This window comes from Schistocerca piceifrons, unplaced genomic scaffold (genome assembly GCF_021461385.2).
Source record: "Schistocerca piceifrons isolate TAMUIC-IGC-003096 unplaced genomic scaffold, iqSchPice1.1 HiC_scaffold_1542, whole genome shotgun sequence".
Lineage (NCBI taxonomy): Eukaryota > Metazoa > Arthropoda > Insecta > Orthoptera > Acrididae > Schistocerca > Schistocerca piceifrons.
The window spans coordinates 50079-73427 of NW_025727394.1; the positions used below are offsets into that span (position 1 = coordinate 50079).

Genomic DNA, 23349 nt, shown 5'->3' on the forward strand with positions numbered 1-23349 from the left:
ATTGGCGATGAAACACAGAAATTGCATCGGAATTAAATAGAAAAGGCACAATGCCGACTTAAGTACAAGAAAACTGAACCTTCATACTGTCTATGTTTTAAACCATTCCTGTGACACTAGTTATAGATTCCGATGCTTCACTACAGGTTTACTGTATACCTGTGACATTGTTATTCACGACGAAACACAGAAATTGCATCGGAATTAAATACAAAAGCTACAATGCCGACCTAAGTACAAGAAAACTGACTCTTCTTACTGTCTATGTTTTGAACCATTCATATGACACTCCTTATAGTTTACGATGCTTTACTTCCGGTTTACTGTATGCCTCTGACCTTCTTATTGACGATGAAACACAGTAATTGCATCGGAATTAAATACAAAACCCACAATGCCGACTTAAGTACAAGATAACAGACTCTTCTAACTGTCTGTGCTTTGGACCATTCATGTGTCCCTAATTATAGATTCCGATGCTTCACTTCGGGTTTACTGTATCCCTCTGACCTGCTTATTGACGATGAAACACAGAAATTGCATCGGAGTTAAATACAAAAGGCACAATGCCGACCTAAGTACAAGAAAACTGACTCTTCTTACTGTCTATGATTTGAACCATTCCTGTGACACTAGTTATAGATTCCGATGCTTCACTTCAGGTTTACTGTATTCCTCTGACCTTCTTATTGACGATGAAACACAGAAATTGCCTCGGAATTAAATACAAAAGGCACAATGCCGACTTAAGTACAAGAAAACTGACTCTTCTTACAGTCTATGGTTTGAACCATTCCTGTGACATTAGTTATAGATTCCGATGCTTCACTTCGGGTTCACTGTATCCCTCTGACCTTCTTATTGGCGATGGAACAATGAAATTGCATCGGAATTAAATACAAAAGGCACAATGCCGACTTAAGTACAAGAAAACTTACTCTTCTTACTGTCTATGTTTTGAAATATTCCTGTGACACTAGTTATAGATTCCGATGCTTCACCGCAGGTTTACTGTATCCCTCTGACCTTCTTATTGACGATGAAACACAGAAATTGCATCGGAATTAAATACTAAAGGCACAATGCCGACTTAAGTACAAGAAAACTTACTCTTCTTACTGTCTATGTTTTGAAATATTCCTGTGACACTAGTTATAGATTCCGATGCTTCACCGCAGGTTTACTGTATCCCTCTGACCTTCTTATTGACGATGAAACACAGAAATTGCATCGGAATTAAATACTAAAGGCACAATGCCGACCTAAGTACAAGAAAACTGACTCTTCTTACAGTCTATGGTTTGAATCATTCCTGTGACACTAAATATAAATTCCGATGCTTCACTTCAGGTTTACTGTATCCCTCTGACCTTCTTATTGACGATGAAACACAGAAATTGCATCGGAATTAAATACAAAAGGCACAATGCCGACTGAAGTACAAGAAAACTGATTCTTCTTACTGCCTATGTTTTGAACCATTCATGTGACATTAGTTATAAAGTCCGATGCTTCACTGCAGGTTTACTGTATCCCTCTGACCTTCTTATTGACGATGAAACACAGCAATCGCATCGGAATTTAATACAAAAGGCACAATGCTGACAGAAGTACAAGAAATCTCACTCTTCTTACTGTCTATGCTTTGAACAATTCCTGTGACACTAGTTATAGATTCCGATGCTTCACTTCAGGTTTACCGTATCCCTCCGTCCATCTTATTGGCGATGAAACACAGTTTAATGCATCGGATTAAATACAAAAGGCACAATGCCGACTTAAGTACAAGAAAACTGACCTTCTTACTGTCTATGTTTTGAATAATTCCTGTGACACTAGTTATAGAATCCGATGCTTCACTTCAGGTTCACTATATCCCTCTGACCTTCTTATTGACGATGAAACACTGAAATTGCATCGGAATTAAATACAAAAGGCACAATGCCGACTTAAGTACAAAAAACCTGACTCTTCTTACTGTCTATGTTTTGAACCATTCCTGTGAGACTAGTTATAGATTCCGATGCTTCACTTCAGGTTTACTGTATGCCTCTGACCTTCTTATTGACGATGAAACACAGAAATTGCATCGGAATTAAATACAAAAGGCACAATGCCGACTTATGTACAAGAAAACTGAACCTTCATACTGTCTATGTTTTAAACCATTCCTGTGACACTAGTTATAGATTCCGATGCTTCACTACAGGTTTACTGTATACCTCTGACATTCTTATTCACGACGAAACACAGAAATTGAATCGGAATTAAATACAAAAGCTACAATGCCGACCTAAGTACAAGAAAACTGACTCTTCTTACTGTCTATGATTTGAACCATTCATATGACACTCGTTATAGTTTACGATGCTTTAATTCAGGTTTACTGTATCCCTCTGACCTTCTTCTTGACGATGAAACACAGAAATTGCTTCGGAATTAAATACAAAAGCCACAATGCCGACTTAAGTACAAGAGAACTGACTCTTCTAACTGTCTGTGTTTTGAACCATTCCTGTGACGCTAGTTATAGATTCCGATGCTTCACTTCAAGTTTACTGTATCCCACTGACCGTCTTATTAACGATGAAACACAGAAATTGCATCGGAATTAAATACAAAAGGCACAATGCCGACTTAAGTACAAGAAAACTGACTCTTCATACTGTCTATGTTTTGAACCATTCCTGTGACACTAGTTATGGATTCCGATGCTTCACTTCAGGTTTACAGTATCCCTCTGCCCTTCTTATTGACGATGAAACACAGAAATTGCTTCGGAATTAAATACAAAAGCTACAATGCCGACTTAAGTACAACAAAACTGACTATTCTTACTGTCTATATTTTGAACCATTCATGTGACACTCGATATAGAATAAGATGCTTTACTTCAGGATTACTGTATCCGTCTGACCTTCTTCTTGACGATGAAACACAGAAATTGCATCGGAATTAAATACAAAAGGCACAATGCCGACATAAGTACAAGAAAACTGACTCTTCTTACTGTCTATGATTTGAACCATTCCTGTGACACTAGTTATAGATTCCGATGCCTCACTTCAGGTTTACTGTATCCCTCTGAGCTTCTTATTGACGATGAAACACAGAAATTGCATCGTAATTAAATAGAAAAGGCCCAAAGCCGACTTAAGTACAAGAAAACTGATTCTTCTTACTGTCTATGATTTGAACCATTCCTGTGACACTAGTTATAGAATCCGATGCGTCACTTCAGGTTTACAGTATCCCTCTGACCTTCTTACGGACGATGAAACACAGAAATTGCATCGGAATTAAATATAAAAGGTACAATGCCGACTTAAGTACAAGAAAACTGACTCTTCTTACTGTCTATATTTTGAACCATTCATGTGACACTCGATATAGATTACGATGCTTTACATCAGGATTACTGTATCCCTCTGACCTTCTTCTTGACGATGAAACACAGAAATTGAATCGGAATTAAATACAAAAGGCACAATGCCGACTTAAGTACAAGAAAACTGACTCTTATTACTGTCTATGATTTGAACCATACCTGTGACACTTGTTATTGATTCCGATGCTTCACTTCAGGTTAACTGTATACCTCTGACCTTCTTGTTGACGATGAAACACAGAAATTGCTTCGGAATTAATTACAAAAGGCACAATGCCGACTTAAGTACAAGAAAACTGACTCTTCTTACTGTCTATGATTTGAAACATTCATGTGACACTAGTTATAGATTCTGATGCTTCACTGCAGGTTTACTGTATCGCTCTGACCTTCTTATTGACGATGAAACACTGAAATTGCATCGGAATTAAATACAAAAGGCACAATGCCGACTTAAGTACAAAAAACCTGCGTCTTCTTACTGTCTATGTTTTGAACCATTCCTGTGACACTAGTTATAGATTCCGATGCTTCACTTCAGGTTTACTGTATGCCTCTGACCTTCCTATTGACGATGAAACACAGAAATTGCATCGGAATTAAATACAAAAGGCACAATGCCGACTTAAGTACAAGAAAACTGAACCTTCATACTGTCTATGTTTTAAACCATTCCTGTGACACTAGTTATAGATTCCGATGCTTCACTACTGGTTTACTGTATACCTCTGAAATTCTTATTCACGACGAAACACAGAAATTGAATCGGAATTAAATACAAAAGATACAATGCCGACCTAAGTACAAGAAAACTGACTCTTCTTACTGTCTCTGTTTTGAACCATTCATATGACACTCGTTATAGTTTTCGATGCGTTACTTCAGGTTTACTGTATGCCTCTGACCTTCTTATTGACGATGAAACACAGAAATTGCATCGGAATTAAATACAAAACCCACAATGCCGACTTAAGTACAAGATAACAGACTCTTCTAACTGTCTGTGCTTTGAACCATTCCTGTGACGCTAGTTATAGATTCCGATGCTTCACTTCAGGTTTACTGTATCCCACTGACCGTCTCATTAACGATGAAACACAGAAATTGCATCGGAATTAAATACAAAAGGCACAATGCCGACTTAAGTACAAGAAAACAAACTCTTCTTACAGTCTATGTTTTGAACCATTCCTGTGACACTAGTTACGGATTCCGATGCTTCACTTCAGGTTTACTGTATCCCTCTGACCTTCTTATTGACGATGAAACACAGAAATTGCTTCGGGATTAAATACAAAAGGCACAATGCCGACTTAAGCACAAGATAACTGACTCTTCTTACTGTCTATGTTTTGAACCATTCCTGTGACACTAGTTATAGATTCCGATGCTTCACTTCAGGTTTACTGTATCCCTCTGACCTTCTTATTGACGATGAAACACAGAAATTGCATCGAAATTAAATACAAAAGGCACAATGCTGATTTAAATACAAGAAAACTGACTCTTCTTACTGTCTATGTTATGAACCATTAATGTGTCACTAATTATAGATTCCGATGCTTCACTTCAGGTTTACTGTATCCCTCTGACCTTCTTATTGACGATGAAACACTGAAATTGCATCGGAATTAAATACAAAATACACAATCCCGACCTAAGTCCAAGAAAACTGACTCTTCTTACTGTCTATGATTTGAACCATTCCTGTGACACTAGTTATAGATTCCGATGCTTCACTTCAGGTTTACCGTATGCCTCTGACCTTCTTATTGACGATGAAACACAGCTATTGCCTCGGAATAAAATACAAAAGGCACAATGCCGACTTAAGTACAAGAAAACTGACTCTTCTTACTGTCTATGGTTTGAACCATTCCTGTGACACTAGTTATAGATTCCGATGCTTCACTTCAGGTTCACTGTATCCCTCTGACCTTCTTATTGGCGATGGAACAATGAAATTGCATCGGAATTAAATACAAAATGCACAATGCCGACTTAAGTACGAGAAAACTTACTCTTCTTCCTGTCTATGTTTTGAAATATTCCTGTGACACTAGTTATAGATTCCGATGCTTCACCTCAGGTTTACTGTATCCCTCTGACCTTCTTATTGACGATGAAACACAGAAATTGCATCGGAAATAAATACAAAAGGCACAATGCCGACATAAGTACAAGAAAACTGACTCTTCTTACTGTCTATGATTTGAACCATTCCTGTGACACTAGTTATAGATTCGGATGCCTCACTTCAGGTTTAATGTATCCCTCTGAGCTTCTTATTGACGATGAAACACAGAAATTGCATCGTAATTAAATAGAAAAGGCCCAAAGCCGACTTAAGTACAAGAAAACTGATTCTTCTTACTGTCTATGATTTGAACCATTCCTGTGACACTAGTTATAGATTCCGATGCGTCACTTCAGGTTTACTGTATCCCTCTGACCTTCTTACTGACGATGAAACACAGAAATTGCATGGGAATTAAATATAAAATGTACAATGCCGACTTAAGTACAAGAAAACTGACTCTTCTTACTGTCTATATTTTGAACCATTCATGTGACACTCGATATAGATTACGATGCTTTACTTCAGGATTACTGTATGCCTCTGACCTTCTTCTTGACGATGAAACACAGAAATTGAATCGGAATTAAATACAAAAGGCACAATGCCGACTTAAGTACAAGAAAACTGACTCTTCATACTGTCTATGTTTTGCACAATTCCTGTGACACTAGTTATAGATTCCGATGCATCACTTCAGGTTTACATAATCCCTCCGAACATCTTATTGACGATAAAACACCGAAATTGTATCAGATTAAATATAAAAGGCACAATGCCGACTTAAGTATAAGAAAACTGATCTTCTTACTGTGACACTAGATATAGAATCCGATGCTTCACTTCAGGTTCACTATATCCCTCTGACCTTCTTATTGTCGATGAAACACTGAAATTGCATTGGAATTAAATACAAAAGGCACAATGCCGACTTAAGTACAAAAAACCTGTGTCTTCTTACTGTCTATGTTTTGAACCATTCCTGTGACACTAGTTATAGATTCCGATGCTTCACTTCAGGTTTACTGTATGCCTCTGACCTTCTTATTGACGATGAAACACAGAAATTGCATCGGAATTAAATACAAAAGGCACAATGCCGACTGAAGTACAAGAAAACTGATTCTTCTTACTGCCTATGTTTTGAACCATTCATGTGACATTAGTTATAAATTCCGATGCTTCACTGCAGGTTTACTGTATCCCTCTGACCTTCTTATTGACGATGAAACACAGCAATCGCATCGGAATTTAATACAAAAGACACAATGCTGACATAAGTACAAGAAATCTGACTCTTCTTACTGTCTATGCTTTGAACAATTCCTGTGACACTAGTTATAGATTCCGATGCTTCACTTCAGGTTTACCGTATCACTCCGTCCTTCTTATTGGCGATGAAACACAGTTTAATGCATCGGATTAAATACAAAAGGCACAATGCCGACTTAAGTACAAGAAAACTGATCTTCTTATTGTCTATGTTTTGAATAATTCCTGTGACACTAGTTATAGAATCAGATGCTTCACTTCAGGCTCACTATATCCCTCTGACCTTCTTATTGACGATGAAACACTGAAATTGCATCGGAATTAAATACAAAAGGCACAATGCCGACTTAAGTACAAGAAACCTGACTCTTCTTACTGTCTATATTTTGAACCATTCATATGACACTCGTTATAGTTTACGATGCTTTACTTCAGGTTTACTGTATCCCTCTGACCTTCTTCTTGACGATGAAACACAGAAATTGCTTCGGAATTAAATACAAAAGCCACAATGCCGACTTAAGTACAAGATAACTGACTCTTCTAACTGTCTGTGTTTTGAACCATTCCTGTGACGCTAGTTATAGATTCCGATGCTTCACTTCAGGTTTACTGTATCCCACTGACCGTCTTATTAACGATGAAACACAGAAATTGCATCGGAATTAAATACAAAAGGCACAATGCCGACTTAAGTACAAGACAACAAACTCTTCTTAGAGTCTATGTTTTGAACCATTCCTGTGACACTAGTTACAGATTCCGATGCTTAACTTCAGGTTTACTGTATCCCTTGACATTCTTATTGACGATGAAACACTGAAATTGCATCGGAACTAAATACAAGCGAGAATGAGATTTTCACTCTGCAGCGGAGTGTGCGCTGAAATGAAACTTCCTGGCAGATTAAAACTGTGTGCCCGACCGAGACTCGAACTCGGGACCTTTGCCTTTCGCGGGCAAGTGCTCTACCAACTGAGCTACCGAAGCACGACTCACGCCCGGTACCCACAGCTTTACTTCTGCCAGTATCTCGTCTCCTACCTTCCAAACTTTACAGAAGTTCTCCTGCGAACCTTGCAGAACTAGCACTCCTGAAAGAAAGGATGTAGTGGAGACAGGGCTTAGCCACAGCCTGGGGGATGTTTCCAGAATGAGATTTTCACTCTGCAGCGGAGTGTGCGGTGATATGAAACTTCCTGGCAGATTAAAACTGTGTGCCCGACCGAGACTCGAACTCGGGACCTTTGCCTTTCGCGGGCAAGTGCTCTACCAACTGAGCTACCGAAGCACGACTCACGCCCGGTACCCACAGCTTTACTTCTGCCAGTATCTCGTCTCCTACCTTCCAAACTTTACAGAAGTTCTCCTGCGAACCTTGCAGAACTAGCACTCCTGAAAGAAAGGATATAGTGGAGACATGGCTTAGCCACAGCCTGGGGGATGTTTCCAGAATGAGATTTTCACTCTGCAGCGGAGTGTGCGCTGATATGAAACTTCCTGGCAGATTAAAACTGTGTGCCCGACCGAGACTCGAACTCGGGACCTTTGGCTATCGCGGGCAAGTGCTCTACCAACTGAGCTACCGAAGCACGACTCACGCCCGGTACCCACAGCTTTGCTTCTGCCAGTATCTCGTCTCCTACCTTCCAAACTTTACAGAAGTTCTCCTGCGAACCTTGCAGAACTAGCACTCCTGAAAGAAAGGATATAGTGGAGACATGGCTTAGCCACAGCCTGGGGGATGTTTCCAGAATGAGATTTTCACTCTGCAGCGGAGTGTGCGCTGATATGAAACTTCCTGGCAGATTAAAACTGTGTGCCCGACCGAGACTCGAACTCGGGACCTTTGCCTTTCGCGGGCAAGTGCTCTACCAACTGAGCTACCGAAGCACGACTCACACCCGGTACCCACAGCTTTACTTCTGCCAGTATCTCGTCTCCTACCTTCCAAACTTTACAGAAGTTCTCCTGCGAACCTTGCACACAGTTTTAATCTGCCAGGAAGTTTCATATCAGCGCACACTCCGCTGCAGAGTGAAAATCTCATTCTGGAAACATCCCCCAGGCTGTGGCTAAGCCATGTCTCCACTATATCCTTTCTTTCAGGAGTGCTAGTTCTGCAAGGTTCGCAGGAGAACTTCTGTAAAGTTTGGAAGGTAGGAGACGAGATACTGGCAGAAGTAAAGCTGTGGGTACCGGGCGTGAGTCGTGCTTCGGTAGCTCAGTTGGTAGAGCACTTGCCCGCGAAAGGCAAAGGTCCCGAGTTCGAGTCTCGGTCGGGCACACAGTTTTAATCTGCCAGGAAGTTTCATATCAGCGCACACTCCGCTGCAGAGTGAAAATCTCATTCTGGAAACATCCCCCAGGCAGTGGCTAAGCCATGTCTCCACTATATCCTTTCTTTCAGGAGTGCTAGTTCTGCAAGGTTCGCAGGAGAACTTCTGTAAAGTTTGGAAGGTAGGAGACGAGATACTGGCAGAAGTAAAGCTGTGGGTACCGGGCGTGAGTCGTGCTTCGGTAGCTCAGTTGGTAGAGCACTTGCCCGCGAAAGGCAAAGGTCCCGAGTTCGAGTCTCGGTCGGGCACACAGTTTTAATCTGCCAGGAAGTTTCATATCAGCGCACACTCCGCTGCAGAGTGAAAATCTCATTCTGGAAACATCCCCCAGGCAGTGGCTAAGCCATGTCTCCACTATATCCTTTCTTTCAGGAGTGCTAGTTCTGCAAGGTTCGCAGGAGAACTTCTGTAAAGTTTGGAAGGTAGGAGACGAGATACTGGCAGAAGTAAAGCTGTGGGTACCGGGCGTGAGTCGTGCTTCGGTAGCTCAGTTGGTAGAGCACTTGCCCGCGAAAGGCAAAGGTCCCGAGTTCGAGTCTCGGTCGGGCACACAGTTTTAATCTGCCAGGAAGTTTCATATCAGCGCACACTCCGCTGCAGAGTGAAAATCTCATTCTGGAAACATCCCCCAGGCAGTGGCTAAGCCATGTCTCCACTATATCCTTTCTTTCAGGAGTGCTAGTTCTGCGAGGTTAGCAGGAGAACTTCTGTAAAGTTTGGAAGGTAGGAGACGAGATACTGGCAGAAGTAAAGCTGTGGGTACCGGGCGTGAGTCGTGCTTCGGTAGCTCAGTTGGTAGAGCACTTGCCCGCGAAAGGCAAAGGTCCCGAGTTCGAGTCTCGGTCGGGCACACAGTTTTAATCTGCCAGGAAGTTAAATACAAGCGGCCCAATGCCGACTTAAATACAAGAAACCTGACTCTTCTTACTTTCTATGTTTGAACCATTCCTGTGACACTAGTTATAGATTCCGATGCTTCACTTCAGGTTCACTGTATCCCTCTGACCATCTTATTGACGATGAAACACTGAAATTGCATCGGAATTAAATACAAATGGCACAATGCCGACTTAAGTACAAGAAAATTGACTCTTCTTACTGTCTATATTTTGAACCATTCATATGACACTCGGTATAGTTGACGATGCTTTACTTCAGGTTTACTGCATGCCTCTGACCTTCTTATTGACGATGAAACACAGAAATTGCATCGGAATTAAATACAAAACCCACAATGCCGACTTAAGTACAAGATAACAGACTCTTCTAACTGTCTGTGCTTTGAACCATTCCTGTGACGCTAGTTATAGATTCCGATGCTTCACTTCAGGTTTACTGTATCCCACTGACCGTCTCATTAACGATGAAACACAGAAATTGCATCGGAATTAAATACAAAAGGCACAATGCCGACTTAAGTACAAGAAAACAAACTCTTCTTACAGTCTATGTTTTGAACCATTCCTGTGACACTAGTTACGGATTCCGATGCTCCACTTCAGGTTCACTGTATTCCTCTGACCTTCTTATTGACGATGAAACACAGATATTGCCTCGGAATTAAATACAAAAGGCACAATGCCGACTTAAGTACAAGAAAACTGACTCTTCTTACTGGCTATGATTTGAACCATTCCTGTGACACTAGTTATATATTCCGATGCTTCACTTCAGGTTTACTGTATCCCTCTGACCTTCTTATTGACGATGAAACACAGAAATTGCATCGAAATTATATACAAAAGGCACAATGCTGATTTAAATACAAGAAAACTGACTCTTCTTACTGTCTATGTTTTGAACGATTAATGTGTCACTAATTATAGATTCCGATGCTTCACTTCAGGTTTACTGTATCCCTCTGACCTTCTTATTGACGATGAAACACTGAAATTGCATCGGAATTAAATACAAAAGGCACAATCCCGACCTAAGTACAAGAAAACTGACTCTTCTTACTGTCTATGATTTGAACCATTCCTGTGACACTACTTATAGATTCCGATGCTTCACTTCAGGTTTACTGTATTCCTCTGACCTTCTTATTGACGATGAAACACAGATATTGCCTCGGAATTAAATACAAAAGGCACAATGCCAACTTAAGTACAAGAAAACTGACTCTTTTTACTGTCTATGGTTTGAACCATTCCTGTGACACTAGTTATAGATTCCGATGCTTCACTTCAGGTTCACTGTATCCCTCTGACCTTCTTATTGGCGATGGAACAATGAAATTGCATCGGAATTAAATACAAAATGCACAATGCCGACTTAAGTACGAGAAAATTTACTCTTCTTCTTGTCTATGTTTTGAAATATTCCTGTGACACTAGTTATAGATTCCGATGCTTCACCTCAGGTTCACTGTATCCCTCTGACCTTCTTATTGACGATGAAACACAGAAAATGCATCGGAATTAAATACAAAAGGCACAATGCCGACTTATGTACAAGGAAACTGACTCTTCTTACTGTCTATGTTTTGAACCATTCATTTGAAACTCGTTATAGATTCCGATGCTTTACTTCAGGTTTACTGTATCCCTCTGACCTTCTTATTGACTATGAAACACAGAAATTGCTTCGGAAATAAATACAAAAGGCACAATGCCGACTTAAGTACAAGATAACTGACTCTTCTTACTGTCTATGTTTTGAATCATTCCTGTGACACTGAATATAAATTCCGGTGCTTCACTTCAGGTTTACTGTATCCCTCTGACCTTCTTATTGACGAAGAAACACAGAAATTGCATCGGGATTAAATACAAAAGGCACAATGCCGACTGAAGTACAAGAAAACTGATTCTTCTTACTGCCTATGTTTTAACCATTCATGTGACATTAGTTATAAATTCCGATGCTTCACTGCAGGTTTACTGTATCCCTCTGACCTTCTTATTGACGATGAAACACAGCAATCGCATCGGAATTTAATACAAAAGACACAATGCTGACATAAGTACAAGAAATCTGACTCTTCTTACTGTCTATGCTTTGAACAATTCCTGTGACACTAGTTATAGATTCCGATGCTTCACTTCAGGTTTACCGTATCCCTCCGTCCTTCTTATTGGCGATGAAACACAGCTTATTGCATCGGATTAAATACAAAAGGCACAATGCCGACTTAAGTACAAGAAAACTGATCTTCTTACTGTCTATGTTTTGAATAATTCCTGTGACACTACTTATAGAATCAGATGCTTCACTTCAGGCTCACTATATCCCTCTGACCTTCTTATTGACGATGAAACACTGAAATTGCATCGGAATTAAATACGAAAGGCACAATGCCGACTTAAGTACATGAAACCTGACTCTTCTTACTGTCTATGTTTTGAACCATTCCTGTGACACTAGTTATAGATTCCGATGCTTCACTTCAGGTTTTTGTATGCCTCTGACCTTCTTATTCACATGAAACACAGAAATTGCATCGGAATTAAATACAAAAGGCACAATGCCGACTTAAGTAAAAGAAAACTGGCTCTTCTTACTGTCTATATTTTGAACCATTCATATGACACTCGTTATAGTTTACGATGCTTTACTTCAGGTTTACTGTATCCCTCTGACCTTAATCTTGACGATGAAACACAGAAATTGCTTCGGAATTAAATACAAAAGCCACAATGCCGACTTAAGTACAAGATAACTGACTCTTCTAACTGTCTGTGTTTTGAACCACTCCTGTGACGCTAGTTATGGATTCCGATGCTTCACTTCAGGTTTACTGTATCCCACTGACCGTCTTATTAACGATGAAACACAGAAATTGCATCGGAATTAAATACAAAAGGCACAATGCCGACTGAAGTACAAGACAACAAACTTTTCTTAGATTCTATGTTTTGAACCATTCCTGTGACACTAGTTACAGATTCCGATGCTTCACTTCAGGTTTACTGTATCCCTCTGACCTTCTTATTGACGATGAAACTCTGAAATTGCATCGGAACTAAATACAAGCGGCCCAATGCCGACTTAAATACAAGAAACCTGACTCTTCTTACTTTCTATGTTTGAACCATTCCTGTGACACTAGTTATAGATTCCGATGCTTCACTTCAGGTTCACTGTATCCCTCTGACCATCTTATTGACGATGAAACACTGAAATTGCATCGGAATTAAATACAAAAGGCACAATGCCGACTTAAGTACAAGAAAATTGACTCTTCTTACTGTCTATATTTTGAACCATTCATATGACACTCGGTATAGTTTACGATGCTTTACTTCAGGTTTACTGTATCCCTCTGACCTTAATCTTGACGATGAAACACAGAAATTGCTTCGGAATTAAATACAAAAGCCACAATGCCGACTTAAGTACAAGATAACAGACTCTTCTAACTGTCTGTGCTTTGAACCATTCCTGTGACGCTAGTTATAGATTCCGATGCTTCACTTCAGGTTTACTGTATCCCACTGACCGTCTCATTAACGATGAAACACAGAAATTGCATCGGAATTAAATACAAAAGGCACAATGCCGACTTAAGTACAAGAAAACAAACTCCTCTTACAGTCTATGTTTTGAACCATTCCTGTGACACTAGTTACGGATTCCGATGCTTCACTTCAGGTTCACTGTATTCCTCTGACCTTCTTATTGACGATGAAACACAGATATTGCCTCGGAATTAAATACAAAAGGCACAATGCCGACTTAAGTACAAGAAAACTGACTCTTCTTACTGTCTATGATTTGAACCATTCCTGTGACACTAGTTATAGATTCCGATGCTTCACTTCAGGTTTACTGTATCCCTCTGACCTTCTTATTGACGATGAAACACAGAAATTGCATCGAAATTATATACAAAAGGCACAATGCCGATTTAAATACAAGAAAACTGACTCTTCTTACTGTCTATGTTTTGAACCATTAATGTGTCACTAATTATAGATTCCGATGCTTCACTTCAGGTTTACTGTATCCCTTTGACCTTCTTATTGACGATGAAACACTGAAATTGCATCGGAATTAAATACAAAAGGCACAATCCCGACCTAAGTACAAGAAAACTGACTCTTCTTACTGTCTATGATTTGAACCATTCCTGTGACACTAGTTATAGATTCCGATGCTTCACTTCAGGTTTACTGTATTCCTCTGACCTTCTTATTGACGATGAAACACAGATATTGCCTCGGAATTAAATACAAAAGGCACAATGCCGACTTAAGTACAAGAAAACTGACTCTTCTTACTGTCTATGGTTTGAACCATTCCTGTGACACTAGTTATAGATTCCGATGCTTCACTTCAGGTTCACTGTATCCCTCTGACCTTCTTATTGGCGATGGAACAATGAAATTGCATCGGAATTAAATACAAAATGCACAATGCCGACTTAAGTACAAGATAACTGACTCTTCTTACTGTCTATGTTTTGAATCATTCCTGTGACACTGAATATAAATTCCGGTGCTTCACTTCAGGTTTACTGTATCCCTCTGACCTTCTTATTGACGATGAAACACAGAAATTGCATCGGGATTAAATACAAAAGGCACAATGCCGACTGAAGTACAAGAAAACTGATTCTTCTTACTGCCTATGTTTTGAACCATTCATGTGACATTAGTTATAAATTCCGATGCTTCACTGCAGGTTTACTGTATCCCTCTGACCTTCTTATTGACGATGAAACACAGCAATCGCATCGGAATTTAATACAAAAGACACAATGCTGACATAAGTACAAGATATCTGACTCTTCTTACTGTCTATGCTTTGAACAATTCCTGTGACACTAGTTATAGATTCCGATGTTTCACTTCAGGTTCACTGTATCCCTCTGACCATCTTATTGACGATGAAACACTGAAATTGCATCGGAATTAAATACAAAAGGCACAATGCCGACTTAAGTACAAGAAAATTGACTCTTCTTACTGTCTATATTTTGAACCATTCATATGACACTCGGTATAGTTTACGATGCTTTACTTCAGGTTTACTGTATCCCTCTGACCTTCATATTGACGATGAAACACATAAATTGCATCGGAATTAAATACAAAAGGCATAATGACGACTTAAGTACAAGAAAACTGACGCTTCCTACTGTCTATGTTTTGAACCATTCCTGTGACACCTGTTATAGATTCCTATGCTTCACTTCAGGTTTACTGTATCCCTCTGACCTTCTTATTGACGATGAAACACAGAAATTGCATCGAAATTAAATACAAAAGGCACAATGCTGATTTAAATACAAGAAAACTGACTCTTCTTACTCTCTATGTTTTGAACCATTCATGTGTCACTAATTATAGATTGCGATGCTTCACTTCAGGTTTACTGTATCACTCTGACCTTCTCATTGACGATGAAACACAGAAATTGCATCGGAATTAAATACAAAAGGCACAATGCCGACCTAAGTACAAGAAAACTGACTCTTCTTATTGTCTATGATTTGAACCATTCCTGTGACACTAGTTATAGATTCCGATGCTTCACTTCAGGTTTACTGTATTCCTCTGACCTTCTTATTGACGATGAAACACAGAAATTGCCTCGGAATTAAATACAAAAGGCACAATGCCGACTTAAGTACAAGAAAACTGACTCTTCTTACTGTCTATGGTGTGAACCATTTCTGTGACACTAGTTATAGATTCCGATGCTTCACTTCAGATTCACTGTATCCCTCTGACCTTCTTATTGGCGATGGAACAATGAAATTGTAACGGAATTAAATACAAATGGCACAATGCCGACTTAAGTACAAGAAAATTGACTCTTCTTACTGTCTATATTTTTAACCATTCATATGACACTCGTCATAGATTCCGATGCTTTACTTCAGGTTTACTGTATCGCTCTGACCTTCTTATTGACGATGAAACACAGAAATTGCTTCGGAAATAAATACAAAAGGCACAATGCCGACTGAAGTAAAAGGAAACTGATTCTTCTTACTGCCTATGTTTTGAACCATTCATGTGACACTAGTTATAAATTCCGACGCTTCACTGCAGGTTTACTGTATCCCTCTGACCTTCTTATTGACGATGAAACACAGCAATCGCTTCGGAATTTAATACAAAAGGCACAATGCTGACATAAGTACAAGAAATCTGACTCTTCTTACTGACTATGCTTTGAACAACTCCTGTGACACTACTTATAGAATCCGATGCTTCACTTCAGGTTTACCGTATCCCTCCGTCCTTCATATTGGCGATGAAACACAGTTTAATGCATCGGATTAAATACAAAAGGCACAATGCCAACTTAAGTACAAGAAAACTGATCTTCTTACTGTCTATGTTTTGAATAATTCCTGTGACACTAGTTATAGAATCCGATGCTTCACTTCAGGCTCACTATATACCTCTGACCTTCTTATTGATGATGAAATACTGAAATTGCATCGGAATTAAATACAAAAGGCACAATGCCGACTTAAGTACAAGATACCTGACTCTTCTTACTGTCTATGTTTTGAACCATTCCTGTGACACTAGTTATAGATTCCGATGCTTCACTTCAGGTATACTGTATACCTCTGACATTCTTATTCACGACGAAACACAGAAATTGCATCGGAATTAAATACAAAGGGCACAATGCCGACTTAAGTACAAGAAAATTGACTCTTCTTACTGTCTATATTTTTAACCATTCATATGACACTCGTTATAGTTTACGATGCTTTACTTCAGGTTTACTGTATCACTCTGACCTTCATATTGACGAAGAAACACATAAATTGCATCGGAATTAAATACAAATGGCACAATGCCGACTTAAGTACAAGAAAACTGACTCTTCCTACTGTCTATATTTTGAACCATTCCTGTGACACTAATTATAGATTCCGATGCTTCACTTCAGATTTACTGTATCCCTCTGACCTTCTTATTGACGATGAAACACAGAAATTGCATCGAAATTATATACAAAAGGCACAATGCTGATTTAAATGCAAGAAAACTGACTCTTCTTACTGTCTATGATTTGAACCATTCCTGTGACACTAGTTATAGATTCCGATGCTTCACTTCAGGTTTACTGTATTCCTCTGACCTTCTCATTGACGATGAAACACAGAAATTGCCTCGGAATTAAATACAAGAGGCACAATGCCGACTTAAGTACAAGAAAACTGACTCTTCTTACTGTCTATGGTTTGAACCATTCCGTTGACACTAGTTATAGATTCCGATGCTTCACTTCAGGTACACTGTATCCCTCTGACCTTCTTATTGCCGATGGAACAATGAAATTGCATCGGAATTAAATACAAAGGGCACAATGCCGACTTAAGTACAAGAAAACTTACTCTTCTTACTGTCTATGTTTTGAACCATTCCTGTGACACTAGTTGTAGATTCCGATGCTTCACTTCAGGTTTACTGTATACCTCTGACCTTCTTATTGACGATGAAACACAGAAATTGCATCGGAATTAAATACAAAAGGCACAATGCCGACTTATGTACAAGAAAACTGACCATTCTTACTGTCTATGTTTTGAACCATTCATTTGCAACTCGTTATAGATTCCGTTGCTTTACTTCAGGTTTACTGTATCCCTCTGACCTTCTTATTGACGATGAAACACAGAAATTGCTTCGGAAATAAATACAAAAGGCACAATGCCGACTTAAGTACATGATAACTGACTCTTCTTACTGTCTATGTTTTGAATCATTCCTGTGACACTAAATATAAATTCCGATGCTTCACTTCTTGTTTACTGTATCCCTCTGACCTTCTTATTGACGATGAAACACAGAAATTTCATCGGAATTTAATACAAACGGCACAATGCCGACTGAAGTACAAGAAAACTGATTCTTCTTACTGCCTATGTTTTGAACCATTCATGTGACACTAGTTATAAATTCCGATGCTTCACTGCAGGTTTACTGTATCCCTCTGACCTTCTTATTGACGATGAAACACAGCAATCGCATCGGAATTTAATACAAAAGGCACATTGCTGACATAAGTACAAGAAATCTGACTCTTCTTACTGTCTATGTTTTGAACAATTCCTGTAACACTAGTTATAGATTCCGATGCTTCACTTCAGGTTTACCGTATCCCTCCGTCCTTCTTACTGGCGATGAAACACAGTAATTGCATCGGAATGAAATACAAAAGGCACAATGCCGACTTAAGTACAAGAGAACTGACTCTTCATACTGTCTATGTTTTGAACCATTCCTGTGACACTAGTTATAGATTCCGATGCTTCACTTCAGGTTTACAGTATCCCTCTGCCCTTCTTATTGACGATGAAACACAGAGATTGCATCGGAATTAAATACAAAAGGTACAATGCCGACTTAAGTACAAGAAAACTGACTCCTCTTACTGTCTATATTTTGAACCATTCATGTGACACTCAATATAGATTACGATGCTTTACTTCAGGTTTACTGTATCCCTCTGACCTTCTTCTTGACGATGAAACACATAAATTCCATCGGAATTAAATACAAAAGGCACAATGCCGACTTAAGTACAAGAAAACTGACTCTTCCTACTGTCTATATTTTGAACCATTCCTGTGACACTAGTTATAGATTCCGATGCTTCACTTCAGGTTTACTGTATCCCTCTGACCTTCTTATTGACGATGAAACACAGAAATTGCATCGAAATTAAATACAAAAGGCACAATGCTGATTTAAATACAAGAAAACTGAATCTTCTTACTGTCTATGTTTTGAACCATTCATGTGTCACTAATTATAGATTCCGATGCTTCACTTCAGGTTTACTGTATCCCCCTGACCTTCTCATTCACGATGAAACACAGAAATTGCATCGGAATTAAATACAAAAGGCACAATGCCGACCTAAGTACAAGAAAACTGACTCTTCTTACTGTCTATGATTTGAACCATTCCTGTGACACTAGTTATAGATTCCGATGCTTCACTTCAGGTTTACTGTATTCCTCTGACCTTCTTATTGACGATGAAACACAGATATTGCATCGGAATTAAATACAAAAGGCACAATGCCGACTTATGTACAAGAAAACTGACTCTTCTTACTGTCTATGCTTTGAACCATTCATTTGCAACTCGTTATAGATTCCGTTGCTTTACTTCAGGTTTACTGTATCCCTCTGACCTTCTTATTGACGATGAAACACAGAAATTGCTTCGGAAATAAATACAAAAGGCACAATGCCGACCTAAGTACAAGATTACTGACTCTTCTTACTGTCTATGTTTTGAATCATTCCTGTGACACTAAATATAAATTCCGATGCTTCCCTTCAGGTTTACTGTATCCCTCTGACCTTCTTATTGACGACGAAACACAGAAATAGCATCGGAATTAAATACAAAAGGCACAATGCCGACCTAAGTACAAGATTACTGACTCTTCTTACTGTCTATGTTTTGAATCATTCCTGTGACACTAAATATAAATTCCGATGCTTCAATTCAGGTTTACCGTATCCCTCCGAACTTCTTATTAACGATAAAACACCGAAATTGTATCGGATTAAATACAAATGGCACAATGCCGACTTAAGTTTAAGAAAACTGATCTTCTTTCTGCGACACTAGTTATAGAATCCGATGCTTCATTTCAGGCTCACTATATCCCTCTGACCTTCTTATTGACGATGAAACACTGAAATTGCATCGGAATTAAATACAAAAGGCTCAATGAGGACTTAAGTACAAGAAACCTGACTCTTCTTACTGTCTATGTTTTGAACCATTCCTGTGACACTAGTTATAGATTCCGATGCTTCACTTCAGGTTTACTGTATGCCTCTGACCTTCTTATTCACGATGAAACACAGAAATTGCATCGGAATTAAATACAAAAGGCACAATGCCGACTTAAGTACAAGAAAACTGAACCATCTTACTGTCTATGTTTTAAACCATTCCTGTGACACTAGTTATAGATTCCGATGCTTCACTACAGGTTTACTGTATACCTCTGACATTCTTATTCACGACGAAACACAGAAATTGCATCGGAAATAAATACAAAAGGCACAATGCCGACTTAAGTACAAGAAAATTGACTCTTCTTACTGTCTATATTTTGAACCATTCATATGACACTCGTTATAGTTTACGATGCTTTACTTCAGGTTTACTGTATGCCTCTGACCTTCATATTGACGATGAAACACATAAATTGCATCGGAAGTAAATACAAAAGGCACAATGCCGACATAAGTACAAGAAAACTGACTCTTCCTACTGTCTATATTTTGAACCATTCCTGTGACACTAGTTATAGATTCCGATGCTTCACTTCAGGTTTACTGTATCCCTCTGACCTTCTTATTGACGATGAAACACAGGAATTGCATCGAAATTAAATACAATAGGCACAATGCTGATTTAAATACAAGAAAACTGAATCTTCTTACTGTCTATGTTTTGAACCATTCATGTGTCACTAATTATAGATTCCGATGCTTCACTTCAGGTTTACTGTATCCCTCTGACCTTCTCATTGACGATGAAACACAGAAATTGCATCGGAATTAAATACAAAGGGCACAATGCCGACCTAAGTACAAGAAAACTGACTCTTCTTACTGTCTATGATTTGAACCATTCCTGTGACACTAGTTATAGATTCCGATGCTTCACTTCAGGTTTACTGTATTCCTCTGACCTTCTTATTGACGATGAAACACAGAAATTGCCTCGGAATTGAATACAAAAGGCACAACGACGACTTAAGTACAAGAAAACTGACTCTTCTTACTGTCTATGGTTTGAACCATTCCTGTGACACTAGTTATAGATTCCGATGCTTCACTTCAGGTACACTGTATCCCTCTGACCTTCTTATTGGCGATGGAACAATGAAATTGCATCGGGATTAAATAAAAAAGGCACAATGCCGACTTATGTACAAGAAAGCTGGCACTTCATACTCTCTATGTTTTGAACCATTCCTGTGACACTAGTTATATATTCCGATGCTTCACTGCAGGTTTACTGTATCCCTCTGACCTTCTTATTGACGATGAAACACAGCAATCGCATCGGAATTTAATACAAAAGGCACATTGCTGACATAAGTACAAGAAATCTGACTCTTCTTACTGTCTATGTTTTGAACAATTCCTGTAACACTAGTTATAGATTCCGATGCTTCACTTCAGGTTTACCGTATCCCTCCGTCCTTCTTATTGGCGATGAAACACAGTAATTGCATCGGATTAAATACAAAAGGCACAATGCCGACTTAAGTACAAGAAAACTGATCTTCTTACTATCTATGTTTTGAATAATTCCTGTGACACTAGTTATAGAATCCGATGCTTCACTTCAGGCTCACTATATCCCTCTGTCCTTCTTATTGACGAAGAAACACTGAAATTGCATCGGGATTAAATACAAAAGGCACAATGCCGACTTATGTACAAGAAAGCTGGCACTTCATACTCTCTATGTTTTGAACCATTCCTGTGACACTAGTTATAGATTCCGATGCTTCACTTCAGGTTTGCTGTATGCCTCTGACCTTCATATTGACGATGAAACACAGAAATTGCATCGGAATGAAATACAAAAGGCACAATGCCGACTTAAGTACAAGAGAACTGACTCTTCATACTGTCTATGTTTTGAACCATTCCTGTGACACTAGTTATAGATTCCGATGCTTCACTTCAGGTTTACAGTATCCCTCTGCCCTTCTTATTGACGATGAAACACAGAGATTGCATCGGAATTAAATACAAAAGGTACAATGCCGACTTAAGTACAAGAAAACTGACTCCTCTTACTGTCTATATTTTGAACCATTCATGTGACACTCAGTATAAATTACGATGCTTTACTTCAGGTTTACTGTATCCCTCTGACCTTCTTCTTGACGATGAAACACATAAATTCCATCGGAATTAAATACAAAAGGCACAATGCCGACTTAAGTACAAGAAAACTGACTCTTCCTACTGTCCATATTTTGAACCATTCCTGTGACACTAGTTATAGATTCCGATGCTTCACTTCAGGTTTACTGTATCCCTCTGACCCTCTTATTGACGATGAAACACAGGAATTGCATCGAAATTAAATACAATAGGCACAATGCTAATTTAAATACAAGAAAACTGAATCTTCTTACTGTCTATGTTTTGAACCATTCATGTGTCACTAATTATAGATTCCGATGCTTCACTTCAGGTTTACTGTATCCCTCTGACCTTCTCATTGACGATGAAACACAGAAATTGCATCGGAATTAAATACAAAAGGCACAATGCCGACCTAAGTACAAGAAAACTGACTCTTCTTACTGTCTATGATTTGAACCATTCCTGTGACCCTAGTTATAGATTCCGATGCTTCACTTCAGGTTTACTGAATTCCTCTGACCTTCTTATTGACGATGAAACACAGAAATTGCCTCGGAATTGAATACAAAAGGCACAATGACGACTTAAGTACAAGAAAACTGACTCTTCTTACTGTCTATGATTTGAACCATTCCTGTGACACTAGTTATAGATTCCGATGCTTCACTTCAGGTTTACTGTATGCCTCTGACCTTCTTATTGACGATGAAACAGAGAAATTGCATCGGAATTAAATACAAAAGGCACAATGCTGACTTAAGTACAAGAAAACTGACTCTTCTTACTGTCTATGTTTTGAACCATACCTGTGACACTTGTTATAGATTCCGATGCTTCACTTCCGGTTAACTGTATACCTCTGACCTTCTTATTGACGATGAAACACAGAAATTGCTTCGGAATTAAATACAAAAGGCACAATGCCGACTTAAGTACAAGAAAACAGACTCTTCTTACTGTCTACGATTTGAAACATTCATGTGACACTAGTTATTGATTCCGATGCTTCACTGCAGGTTTACTGTATCCGTCTGACCTTCTTATTGACGATGAAACACTGAAATTGCATCGGCATTAAATACAAAAGGCCCAATGCCGATTTAAGTACAAGAAATCTGACTCTTCTTACTGTCTATGATTTGAACTATTCCTGTGACACTAGTTATAGATTCCGATGCTTCACTTCAGGTTCACTGCATCCCTCTGACCATCTTATTGACGATGAAACACTGAAATTGCATCGGAATTAAATACAAAAGGCACCTTTCCGACTTAAGTACAAGAAAACTGACTCTTCTTTCTGTCTACGTTTTGAACCATTCCTGTGACACTAGTAATAGATTCCGATGCTTCACTTCAGGTTTACTGTATCCCACTGACCTTCTTATTGACGATGAAACACAGAAATTGCATCGGAATTAAATACAAAATGCAG

At 38.9% G+C, this 23349-nt stretch overlaps 7 non-coding genes across 7 annotated transcripts; 4 read left to right on the plus strand and 3 right to left on the minus strand.

Moving 5' to 3' along the window:
• Window positions 1-7653: 7653 nt before the first annotated feature.
• On the minus strand, window positions 7654-7728 carry Trnas-cga. Its single transcript has one exon. It is a non-coding gene; the product is annotated as a tRNA-Ser (tRNA).
• Window positions 7729-7954: 226 nt separating this feature from the next.
• Window positions 7955-8029, minus strand: Trnas-cga. Its single transcript has one exon. It is a non-coding gene; the product is annotated as a tRNA-Ser (tRNA).
• A 527-nt stretch (window positions 8030-8556) lies between these two features.
• Trnas-cga lies at window positions 8557-8631 on the minus strand. The gene has a single exon. It is a non-coding gene; the product is annotated as a tRNA-Ser (tRNA).
• Window positions 8632-8949: 318 nt separating this feature from the next.
• Window positions 8950-9024, plus strand: Trnas-cga. The gene has a single exon. It is a non-coding gene; the product is annotated as a tRNA-Ser (tRNA).
• A 226-nt stretch (window positions 9025-9250) lies between these two features.
• Window positions 9251-9325, plus strand: Trnas-cga. The gene has a single exon. It is a non-coding gene; the product is annotated as a tRNA-Ser (tRNA).
• A 226-nt stretch (window positions 9326-9551) lies between these two features.
• Trnas-cga lies at window positions 9552-9626 on the plus strand. Its single transcript has one exon. It is a non-coding gene; the product is annotated as a tRNA-Ser (tRNA).
• Window positions 9627-9852: 226 nt separating this feature from the next.
• On the plus strand, window positions 9853-9927 carry Trnas-cga. The gene has a single exon. It is a non-coding gene; the product is annotated as a tRNA-Ser (tRNA).
• The last annotated feature ends 13422 nt before the right edge of the window (window positions 9928-23349 follow it).